The 12,910-nt window shown below is 42.3% G+C and overlaps 1 protein-coding gene across 3 annotated transcripts in view; it reads right to left on the reverse strand.

Annotated features, from left to right (window-relative positions):
- Nucleotides 1–12,910, reverse strand: part of RIPOR2 (RHO family interacting cell polarization regulator 2) — a 210,885-nt gene that overhangs the window by 112,676 nt on the left and 85,299 nt on the right. The gene's annotated exons all lie outside the window — the stretch shown is intronic.

Consider the following 12,910-nt stretch of genomic DNA (forward strand, 5'->3'; position numbering starts at 1 on the left):
CTCAGTAATAGTTGCATTTTTCTTTCTTTGCAAACCCCTGGCATTTGAGGATTAGAAAATTTCCAACACTTAAACCAGATTCAATGCACTAGGCTCTTATTGACTCAATTAATCTATGGTCAATAAATGGATAAATCGTTTGGGTCAAACAACTTCCATTTTATAATACTGACTCAGTATGATACTTCAGACTTATCACTAAAGCAGAAAGGAGAAAATGTAACTCAGAAGGCAGTTCCTCCCAGAGGGAGGACTAAACACTGACCTGTCACGTCAGTACCAGTGGTTGGCATCACTATATTGAAACACCCAAAGTGTGCTAAATTCTGTATGGCGGTTCAAACACAAATCTCTGAGTGATACTGCAACTTCACTTGGGGTTTCCCAGCCCTCTACTTTGTGTTATAAGACGTCTCAGGCGTCAGAAGCTTGGAAAATGCAAACGGAGATGATGGCAGGGAGTTGTTGGCCCAAGGTGTTTATTTCTGGCAACCTTATTTATTGAGTAGGGTTTTAAAAATAGGTACATATATTAATAGACTTTGTTTTTCAGAGCAGTTTCAGGTTCACAGCAAAATTGAGAGGAAGTAATAGAGGCTCCCCATAACGCCCTGCCCCCCACACACATATAGCCTCCCCCATTATCAACACCCCGCCCCCCAGAGTGGTACATTTCTTACAACTGATGAACCTACGCTGATACATTATTATCACCCAGAATCCAAGGTTGACATTAGTCCAAGGTGCATTCTTGGTGTTGTATATTCTATGGACTTGGACAAACAGATAATGACATGTATCCACCATTATAGTTTCATACAAAGTAGTTTCTCTGCCCTAAAAATCCTCTGTGCTTTGCCTATTTATCCCCCCCTACCATAACCCCTGGCAGCCACTGATCTTTTTTTTAAAAATAAATTTATTTATTTATTATTTATTTAATTTTTGGCTGCTTCGGCTCTTCGTTGCTGCGTGCGGGCTTTCTCTAGTTACAGTGAGCGGGGGCTACTCTTCGTTGTGGTGCGCAGGCTTCTCATTGCGGTGGCTTCTCTTGTTGCGGAACACGGGCTCAGTAGTTGTGGCTCACGGGCTCTAGAGCACAGGCTTAGTAGTTGTGGCGCACGGGCTTAGCTGCTCTGCGGCATGTGGGATCTTCCCGGACCAGGGCTCAAACCCGTGTCTCCTGCACTGCCAGGTAGATTCTTAACCACTGCACCACCAGGGAAGTCCCAACCACTGATTTTTTACTGTCTCCATAGTTCTGCCTGTTCCAGAATGTCATAGTTGGAATCATATACAAGGTAGACTTTTCAGATTGGCTTCTTTCACTTAGTAGTATGCATTTAAGTTTCCTCCTTGTCTTTTCAGGGCTTGATAGCTCATTTCTTCTTAATTTTGAATAACATTCCATTGTCTGGATGTAACACAGTTTATCTATTCACCTACAGAAGGATATCTTGGTTCCTTCCAAGTTTGGGCAATTATGAATAAAGCTGATATAAACAACCATGTGCAGGTTTTTGTGTGGACATAAATTTTCACCTCCTTTGAGTGCATAAAAAGGAGCACGATTACTTGATTGTGTGGTGAGAGTAGGTTAAGTTTTGTATGAGACTGCCAAATTGTCTTCCACGGTGGCTGCATCATTTTGGATCCCCACCACTAATGAATGAAAGGTCCTGTTGCTCCACATCATTGCCAGCATTTGGTGTTCTGGATTTTGGCCATTCTAATAGGTGTGTAGTGGCATCTCGGATTACTAAGTGCTTTTGAAGAGACTCCTGGTGCTATGTTCCAAGCTAAGAACTATCCCCTCCTCCCTTAAGTATCCTTGAAATTACACCAGCTTCTCCCAGGGGAGAATATGGAAGATAGAGCTGGAGAAGTCCAGCTGTGAGGAAGGATGTGTACAGAGGAATTCTAGAGTCAGTCAATCATGAAGGGTTATTTGAGCACCAGCAGTGGGCTTACCCCTGCACTGGGTGCCGTGGGGTTTCCAGAGACAATATGTAGCCTGGGGCCTGTTGGAACCTCCAACTGCTCTCAAGCAGGGTTCAGACCATCCGTAGGGGAGAGTTTGGAAATGGTGTTTTCGGTTGCACAACGACTGGGGGTATGACTGACATTTAATGTCTTGGTAACCTTCCTGTAATGCATGGGACAGTGGCTCGAGAGGCATTTAGTGTCCAGCCCTAAAGGCCAGTAGTGCTCTTACCCCCTTGAGAAATACCCTGAGAGGCATACAGCTGGTGCTGAAGCCTTTCTCTAGATTGCCTTTGCTCCCCTCCTTTCTGACCCTTCCACCACCATCTCCCACCCCAATTCCCACTCAAATGACTTTTCTCGTCAAGGGTTGTGCTTAATTATCTAAATTAAATTAATTAAAATGGGCCTGAACTGGAGGATGGTGAAGCCACTATGGAATATAGTATGGGGGTTCCTCAAAAAATTAAAAATAGAATTACCATATGACCCAGCAAGCCTACTCCTGGACATACATCCCCAAAATTTGAAAGCAAGATCTTGAATTGATGCTTGCACTGCCATGTTCATTGCAGCATTATTCACAACAGTCAAGATGTAAAAGGAATCTAAATGTCCATCAGTGAGCAAATGGATAAAGAAAATGTGGCATATAGATACAATGGAATATCATTCAGCCTTAAAAAAAGAAGGAAATCCTGTTATATGCTATAACATGGATGAATCTTAAGGACATTATGCTAAATGCAATAAGCCAATCACAAAAAGACCAATACTGTATGAATCCCCTTATGTAATGTATCTAAAGTAGTCAAATTCATAGAACAGCAAGGAGAATGGTGGTTGCTGGGGGCTGGGGGGAGAGGAAAATGGGAAGTTTTTCGATAGGTATAGAGTTTCAGTCATGCAAGATGAAAAAGTTCTAGAGATCTGTTGTACAACAATGTGCACATTGTGGACTTAAAATGTGGACTTAAAAATTGTTAAGAGGGTAAATCTATGTTATGTGTTTTTTTTACTGTATACAAAACAAAACAAAACAAAAAAATGGCCCCAAATGTAGGAAATTTGCATGCAGACCCGAGCTCCATTTGTTGTGGCTGGGATGAGAGGATAGGTATCAATTCTGATGATCACTACGTCTCTCACCCATTGCCCTGTGCCCTTTAATCTGCATAACTGCACAAGGTGGGTGTTATCTCATTTTACAGCTGAAGCGGTGGGACTTAAATAAGGTGAGAGCTTAAATAACTTTCCTAAGAGCACATAGCTAGTGAGCGGCAGATTGCACTAATTCTAAAGCTCACCCCATTACCTCTCATCTAAACAGCTTTATGGAGTGACTGCCAATGATCTGGGTCACCAGAGCATCCCCGTAGCTCCTGGGGACCTGCACTGCCTCCATTTCCTCCCACCCCAGAACCACCAGGTTACCGTACTAACCCTGGGGTCCCTAGCCATTCCACTTCAGCAAGTGAACATAACCTCGCTAGGCCTACCTCCTTATCTTCAAATGGAGAAAATAATATCTCCCTGTTAAGGGCTTAATTGTGTGCCTCCCCCATCCACAACCGAAGTCCATATGTTGAAGTCCTAACCCCCAGTACCTCAGAATGTGACCTTATTTGGAAATAGGATAATTGCAGATGTAATCGGTTAAGATGAAGTCATACTTGAATAGGACGGGCCCCCTAAAAATCCAGTTGTCCTTATAAAAAGGGGAGATATGGACACAGACACACACACAGGGAGAACAGCATGTGAAGATGAAAGCAGAGATCTAGAAATCAAGGAATGCCAAAGATTGCCAGCAAACCACCAGAAGCTATGGAACAGATTCTGCCTCACCTTCTTCAGAAGGAACCAACCTTCCTGACACCTTCATCTCAGCCTTCTAGCCTCCAAAACTATGAAACAATACATTTCGGTTATTTAAGCCACCCAGCTTGGGGTGCTTTGTTACGGAAGCCCTAGCAAGCTAATACACCTCCTCATTTGGCTTGTTTTGAGGATTACAAAGAATAATTCATGTAAAGGAACTGACAGAGCACATGGCACACCATACATACCCAACTGTAATTATCCAAATTAAATCTCTCACAGGGCAGTTTAGGGCCATTTCTTGGGCTGAGGGCTCAATGTGGGTGAAGGGTGAGCTCGGTACAAAATCTCAATAACGCTTTGGACATTCTCCTCCATCTTTTCTCCTCCAATTTAGATATTTTAAAAAGACAGCTAAGAATCTCAAAGAACAAGTCATAAATGCCACTAAGAATGCCTTGAGAGCAGCATTATAGAAAACATGTTCCTTGCTCCCAAAGTTCACAATCACCTTAGAGAGAAGGCATATATGCATGACATGTTGGCTAAGGGGGAAAATGAATGACCTACAGATGCATGCATCCATACGGATCCATTCCATAAACATCATGTTGACTAAGAAAGTCTCATAAAAATATAAATAATATGAGTTGACTTGTATAAATCACAAAAATGGGCAAAATGAAAAAATATAAAAATAACAGCTAAACTGACAAAAACGGATTAACAGGGGAAGAGGCATACAAATTTTATTAACATTTGTATTATGCCTGGGGGCTTCACAGGAAAGAAGTGAAAATCCCAAAGAAGTGGTTAGACTTGGGGGCTATATACTATTTTAACAAAGAGGGATAAGTTGTGGAGAAGTGACTAGACAAAGAAAGGCGGGGAGGTTTGGACTCTTAGGGGTAGTGACTTGGGGGAAGGAGACTAAGAAATGTATGACAGATAAGGGTTGTTTAATAAGGTATGTTATACAGAGACACTGAAGTGTAAGGAGTTGATGCACCTTTGCTAGCTTGAAGATGGAGGGGGTCCCATGCAAGGACCAAAGAGCAGCCTCTAGGAGCAAACAGTGCCCCCCTAGCTGACAGCCAACAACAGTAACAGGCACTTTAATCTTACAGCTGCAAGGAGCTGAGTTTTGCCAACAATCTGAACGAACTCGGAAGTAACTTCTTCCGCAGAGCCCCGCCCAGCTGACATTTTGTTTTCAGTCTTGTGATACCCAGAGCAGAGTACTCAGTTAAGCCTAACCTACAGAACTGTGAGTTAATAAATAGGTGCTGTTCTAAAAGAAAAAGAAAAAAAAAAGATATGTTATGCAGACTCATCTCATCTCTGGTGATAAAAGTGGCCTTCAGTTGATAAAGAGTCATTTTCCTCTTCCTGGTACAGGAGAGGGGAACACTTTTACAAAGAGAAATTTATGCCCTGTGTCTGCTATTTCTGAATTGCCTTCAGCTAAAAATAATCCTAATGCCAATGTGGCATATTTTGGGGTGGCGTATTCTGATCCTCTTCAAATCCGTACTAGAAAAGAAAGACTAAAGCTAGGGAAACTGAGGGCTCAGAGGTAGGCAAGTCAGTGAGGTGGAGTTAAGGGGGTGTAGGTTGTAGAGAGTAGTTTTGACTAAGCAGTGAGAGATGAGTCTGGAACAATAACTAAAGGACCTTGCACTTCAGTGATTGAGGCAAACAGCTGATACTTGGATTTGAGGAAGAGAACAAAAGTAAGGATGAACCAGTGTGAGCCAACTATTTTAATAAAAGGCTGATTTGTGATAACCTGGGCTAAGTTTAACAACAGAACTCACCAAGGTCAAAAGCACAGGAACATGGCAAAGCTTTTATACTCTGAACAGTTGGTATCCACCTTGTGCTATACCAGGTATGCAGATATGCACGGTCTAGTCCTTGCCTTGAGGAGCTTTACTTGCCCATTCCTGTGTTCATTCATTTACTCATTCATTCATTCATTCATCCATCCATCTATCTATTTGAAAAATGATAAATGAATGCCTACTATATTTCAGGCACAGTGGGAAACATTTAAGTAAATATATAAATGATTGTGCTTGTGTTGTGTTGAACATGTGAAAATCAACACGGTGATATTATTTTGTGGTATGAGAATTTGTTATAATGATTGGCTATTTATTAATTTTAAACATTTCTGCATGGTTTGCTGTTTTGAAAAAAAATTACCACCTGTGAAGTGCTTAGAGGAGGAAGTCACCCTGATGGGAAAATGTCATCATCCAATGTGGGCTTTCATTTCAATAGAAGATGGGCTTCACAACCTTCTCTCTGTACCCATTCCTGGAGAATTTCCCACTCCCTCCAGAAAGTATTTCTAAATACATAATTTTCAGATGCAAAAACTTCAGAGCAGGGAGAAGAATCTGAAATAATTAGGGGTATTAGAAACAGAAAGGAGAACAAAGTAGGAGAGAGGAATTGAAACTGTGAGGAGTGTTTGGAATCAAGAAAGAAAAAGAAGGTGAAAATACCACAGAGCCAGAAATAAGCTTATCTTTGGGTAACTTTGCCTGTAAAAATGCACATAAGATGTATCTAACTGCAGAATGCCATGGACAAGGAGCTGAGACTAAAGGAGCATGATTTTTTTTTTTTTTTTTGCTGACAAAGCAAGAGACTTTATTGCAAGGGGCACCTGGGTGGAGAGCAGGAGGGTAAGGGAACCCAGGAGGACTGCTCTGCCACGTGGCTCGCGGTCTCGGGTTTTATGGTGATGGGATTCGTTTCTGGTTGTCTCTGGCCAATCATTCTGACTCAGGGTCCTTTCTGGTGGCGAGCAGAACCGCTCAGCCAAGATGGATTCCAGCGAGGAGGATCCTGGGAGGTTGGCAGGACATGTGGAGTGGTGTCTCCTCTCTCCTTTTGACCTTTCCCGTATTCTTCTACTTGACGGTGGCTTGTTACTTCCGTGTTCTAAAGGAACATGATTTTAATGGTGTTCCTGTTTTCACATTACAAGAGGAGACACCCACCTCATGGGATTACAGCTCTCCCAGAGGCTTTGTAAGTCTTCCTGTTCACCTTCCCCCATTTTAGGGGTATCTTTCAACTGTAGAAGCCACACTCAAGGTCACTTACTACAGGTGCTGGGGAAGCCTGAAGGACAGGCTGACCAAAGCTCTGGATGGATTTGCCTCCCCAGCTGTGTCGTAGCCTTCAAAACCAAGAGAGAACAATATAGTGAAACCGGCAGACTGGTAGTCACTGGAGTGGTTAGAGAATGGGTTTGGAGCTTCTTTAAAGCCCCTTTCCCAGAAAATTGTCATGATTTGACCTGTCTTTTGGTTCCCTGGAAGACCCCATTTACAAGGCTGTCTTTATTCAACTTGACTCAGTGCTGCCTGGAGTGAAGAGCCTCTTCCCTGGGCCTGCTTGTTGAAAACAATCAGAAGCAGTTGGTGAATAACTAAGCTGCCTAGGGCAGTGGTAAGAATTGGGGGCAAACAGTAGGTGAACCAAACTCTTAAAAAAAAAAAAAAAAGCTGAGGAAATAGATGGCCACAGGGAGCTTTGAAAAGCTCTGACATATTCCTGGGGATCCAGAAGGCCAAACACGTGTAGGGCTGTGTGCATGACCAGGCTGTGCACATGCTTAGAAAAGACCTGCAAAGGCCATAAACTCTCACCTCTGTCTAATCTTGAGGCTCTGCAGAAGCAGGAAGTAAATGTTAAGGCAAACTTATAAAGCGCCTAGCTGAGTGTTGAAGGTGTGTCCCAGCTTACATACAGAGTCACTTGGCAAAAGCTAAGACTTATTGTTTCCAGGCATCTAAAGAAATCTCTGTCCAACGTTAGCGGACTGCTAAGTAACTAAGCAGAGCTTTCAGTGTCCACAAATGACAAAGAATACAGACTTTACAGAACGAGTCAGAAAAGTCACTAAACAACAATAAAAACCCCTAGGGAAGGGGGAGAATCTGATTTCCAAAATTCCCATAAAATATTAAATAAATTGTCCAGTTTTCAACAAAAAATTGAGACATGCAAAGAAACAAGAAAGTATGGCCCATAAAACAAAACAAAACCAATCAATAGAAACTGTCCCTGAAGAAGCCCGGATGTTAGACTTACTAGGACAAAGACTTCAAATCATCTATTTAAAATGTATTCAAACAATTAAAGGAAACTAAATATGAGAAGAATGTCTCATGATGGAGAATATCAACAAGAACATATTGTCTGAAGAAAACAAAAAACACTCACTCAAAAAGATATCTGTACCCCCATGCTCATGGCTGTGCTATTTACAATAGTCAAGATATGGGAACAACCTTAGTGCCCATCAATGGATGAATGGATAAAGAAGACGTGGTATATATACACAATGAATACTACTCAGCTATAAAAAAAGAATGAAATCTTGTCCTTTATCAACAACATGGACGAATCTAGAGGGTATGATGTTAAGCAAAATGTCAGACAGAGAAAGACAAATACTGTATGATTTCACTTATATGTGGAATCTAGAAAAACAAAACAAATGAACAAACAAAACAAAATAGAAACAGACTCATAGATACAGGGTAAAAACTGGTGGTTGCCAGAGGTGGGCAACTGGAGTTGGGGGATGGGCAAAATAGGTGAAGGGGATTAAGAGGCACACACTCCCAGTTATCAAATAAATAAGTCATGGGGATGTAATATACAGAAGAGGGAATATACTCAATAATATCATAATAACTTAAGATGGTGACAGATGGTAACTAGACTCATCGTGGTGATCATCTCATAATGTATATAAATGTCAAATCACTATGTTATGTACCTGAAATTAATATAACATTGTATGTCAATTATACCTCAATAAAAAAAAGAAAGCCATATGTATACATATATTTTTTTCTGACAGAGAAATGTGATAGAATGATCAAAAAAGAGTTTCAAATAATATTACATTATTAATAATGTAATAATATTACATTATTATTTTAATGTAATAAAAATACATTACATTATAAGAAGGGAAATTGTCCCAAACTTGGGCTGAAGTCAAACTTTGTGGTGTGGTTGGAACAGCAGCACCTTCTGGGATGTATCTAACATTCTTAATAAAATGTACCATCAGTTTCCTGATAGATTTTCATTAGTTAAGAGTCCTTCTGGAATATCGATTTATCCTACCTGCCTAACTTATAGCCTTATACTGAGCTAAGATCCTGATGATATTAAACTAGAAATTCTTTTTTTAAAAGTCCAATATGTTAATGATCATCTAAATTACATAAATTACATCCTTTGTAAATTTTAAAACTTATAATAAAAATTTTTAGATATACAAAGGTACATAGTTTCCCAAAATTTACTTTGGGCTTCAAAAACTAGACAGTTAAAGATCCCTGGTACAGATCCCACGTTGAGTGCAGCAGGCCTGCAGCAGGCCCTGTAGGACCTGGGGCCATGATCGGGTGTCCCACATGGAAGCTGGGGCCCATGGCCTCTGGGTATCTGCAGAGGGAAGGCCTGGCAGCTCCATCCCTTTACACGTACTAGCTTTGTGGGTTGTGACCCATTCATCTCTTGACCGGTTTCTTCTTAGCCTCAGAATTTCTTCTCCTCAAGGATAGCAACGAAAGTTAGGAGTTGAAATTTGGGACTTGCTATGTTCTGATTTTGGCCAAATGTTTTTGAAAACTCTTCCCAGTGTGGCTTCTCTTTAACAGATATGTCTCAGTGACTCCTGACTATACAGAGGACAGAAAAACAATCTGGGGAAAGAGATCTTTCAGAGACCACATTCAAGGAAGGAAGGAAGGAAGGAAGGGAGGGAGGGAGGGAAGGAGGGAGAAGAGAGAAAAAAAAGGAAAGCATGAGGCTAAGGGCAGAACATTTTTCTTTCGGAAGGAAAATACTTCCAGACTGCATTTTTTTTTTTTTTTTTTAGGTTCTGGGGGAAGAACGCTCCTTGATTTGAAATTTTAGCCCTCCTGGAAATTCAGAAATGCGGCTCTGGGTGCTATAGGAACACTACAGGGCAGAGTTGGGCCCTGGATAAACCCTTGACATGCTTAAACTCTGATTCCCAAGTTCCTGGCTCATCTTAGATAAGCTTCAAACCTGCTTTGTCAGGCACCCAGAAAGACCTAAATGCACTGAGTTATTTGGATGGAGAAAATGGAGAGTTATAGATGAAGAAATCATGATTCCTCCTTTGTTTCTCTGCAGGCTCCTTCCTCCTTTAATGTTTTGTTTTGAAGTGTAAATCACAATTAAGAGGATCAGTGAAAACAGAGCATGGAGTAAAAGGAAAGACAATGCAATGCATCCCCTCTTCCAAATAAGGGCACAGTCCTGCCCAGGAGGGACTCAGTTCCCATCTCCTAACTCTCGCTTTCCAATGTTCCCAATCTACCAGCTCGATGGTGGCTTTTAAGCTTTTCCCTCTAAAGAAGTGGAGTAGCAACAGCTGCTTCCCTCCCCTCCCTGAAAACATAGCAGCAAGCTGGTAGAGAAGGAGGGTGATCCAGCTCTGACGCTTTACAGTTCAATGAGCAGCCTTGAACTTCAGTGAAAAAGGGGGGGCTATGGTTTCGTCTCTTCCCTCGAACTAAAAACAAAGCTAGCTGAAAGAGAAGGAGGAGAAGATGGAGAGAGAGAGGAAGAGGGAGGGGGAGAGGGGAAAAGATGAGGAGGGAAGAAAGAGAAAAGAAAAAAGGAGGAGGAAGAAGAGAAGGAGAAGAAAAAGCTGCTTTGATTCTAAACACAATACTGGACCATGGCCATAACCTGAAGCAGTGAGGGGATGAGCTTAGCTTCCTCTCAAGGGTGGCTCTCTCTGTCTCTCTCAAGTTATTGCACATGGGAATTTGGAGTTATTGAACAGTCTGCATATTTTTTAATAATTTCCCTTTTAATTGTGAGTTCAGGTTGCCCATGGAGAAACTTTGTTATGACCAAGGGATCTTTATTTTTAGGCACTGGACTCCCCTTTCCTCTTCTCTCCGTCATGCTCCCTCTGGTTCTTGCTCTCTGATTCCTTTTCAGCTGAGAGGTGTGAAAAACAGTCTATGGTTTGTTTCATCTCTGCACAGCTTTGTCAATCCCTCTTACTTACCTCTTCAACATAAGACCAATTTTTTGTTTCTTTTCCTAGAGCCATATCAGGTGTGATAACAGGTTGAAAAGTGCCACCCATCCTCTCTGAGACCACAAACAGAGCTGAATCAATGAACCTAGACTTATAAACAAGGGCGTAGACCAGAGAACGTGATGAGACCAGAGGAGGAGAAAGAAAGCAAGAAGATAAAAGCACTGCAGCTTCAAGTGCGAGGTGAGCGGAAAGCAGCCAGCCCTTCAAAAAACAGGAATCAAAAACCAAAACACAAACCTCATGAAACTGTCATGAGCGGGAAGGTTTTGAGAGTCGTTTCTACTGCAGATTTTAGAGACTTCTTCCATTACCCCGAGGTACCCACGAGCTATAAACCCAAATCCTTAAAAGTTCAGCCTCAAGGCATAGGGTCTAAGGGAAGGGTCTCAGTGGAAAGGGTCTCTGTGCTACTCAGGTAACCTTACAGTCAGCTTTTGTGAAGTGGTTCGGTTGGGCCAGCTTTCTGGTCATTCCGACAGCGAAGAAGCAAGCAAATTTGGAGAAAATGGGTCGGGGTAAATGAACGTGAGTGGGTGGGCTTCTTCTAGCATGGACTTGGCAGAAGCCAAAGGCAGTATAAACGTCAGCTTCCCATCTTCTAATATCATGGAAACCCGGGGTGGTGGTGGGGCAGGGGCTTCCTGAACCACCTTGAGGTGGAAGAGAGGCCCCAGAGGTCAGAAGTAGGTTAGCAAGAGCTCAGGAGGACAGGTCTTCTTTGCCCTCGACGGGGGGAGGGGTGGGGTGGGGCACCAGCCCACCCCGTGGAAGGAGTAGCTGCTGGGAAAATGTTAGAATGATGGGTGAGATATTTTCTCATAAAATTTCATCCAAAGTTTTAACAAAGTACAAAAAAGAGGAGGTGTCAAGGACTGTGTGTGAGTAGGGTGGAGGGAGCAGGGAGGAGAAGGGGAAGTTCTACGCTCTGCCCAACTTCTTGACCAAGGTGTGACCTAGTGTCAAAACCTGCACATGCAACCAGCTGCCCGTTTCACCCACATGGCTCGGTTGTTATGTATAGAATCCTACACATGTCCCTGATGTTTGTACGGAACAGGGTGCTGAGCTGAGCACCAGATGGTCCTGGAAGAGCACCTAGTAGTGTTTCTTTCACTGAACAAGCTTTTTGCAAAAGTCATGAACTATTACTGATTATAGGTATTATCTGATAATAATAATTCTGTTAAGTTCCAGTTTGGACCAGGTAACTCTGTGAGGGGAGAAAGTTGATACTGTACATATTAAAAGCAAGATTCTTTCTTTTGTTTTCCTCCCTCCCTCCCCTCCCACAATCCTCTCCTCACCCTCAGGAAAATTTGGGCCCTGACTCAGCTTTTGCATACCCCTAGGATCTCATGGTTTCCTTTGTGATGAGAATTTTAATACCAATGAAGGCACTTTTCTCCGAAGGAATTTAGGAGTGTCTGTTGCTTGTTCTTCTGAGTTTCCTAAGAGGCAAGAAAGGGAGTTCAGTATGACTGTCCTCAAGTTATTGATGGGGAGATTTAGGACAAAGGAGCTATAGATGCATGGGCAGCAGGGCACCCGTGACGCGGCACAGTCGCCAGAGCAAGTCAAAACGCTCTCAAAGAGCAAGTGAGTCAAGATTGTGGAAGCCGTGCTGGAGAAGTTTTTCAGGGATGGCTGAACTGCTCCATATACATGAAAAGAAAATATATTCATGTAAAAAAAGCCCCAAAGTGGAGATATTTAACAGGCAAAGGGGACAGGGGTGAGTGAGTAGGGTTTGCTGCATTGGGGCTCACTTCTCAAATCTTTCATTTTCTGTGCTGAACTCTGAACACAGTGCAAGCATATGACTTGAAGCTGCAGGATCTAGGTCATATTTATTTGTTTTGAATCCAGGCTGTCCTGCTAGACTTGGAGATTCCCAGAAAGCAAAGGTCAAGCAAGACCTTGGCATCTTCATTTCAAGCCCAGTGGGAACCAGCGCTCCACAGACATTTTCTAAATGAA

The sequence above is a fragment of the Delphinapterus leucas genome, chromosome 10 (genome assembly GCF_059928025.1).
Source record: "Delphinapterus leucas isolate spDelLeu-1000000601 "Yukka" chromosome 10, BTC_Dleu_Yukka2, whole genome shotgun sequence".
NCBI classification, from domain to species: Eukaryota; Metazoa; Chordata; class Mammalia; order Artiodactyla; family Monodontidae; genus Delphinapterus; species Delphinapterus leucas.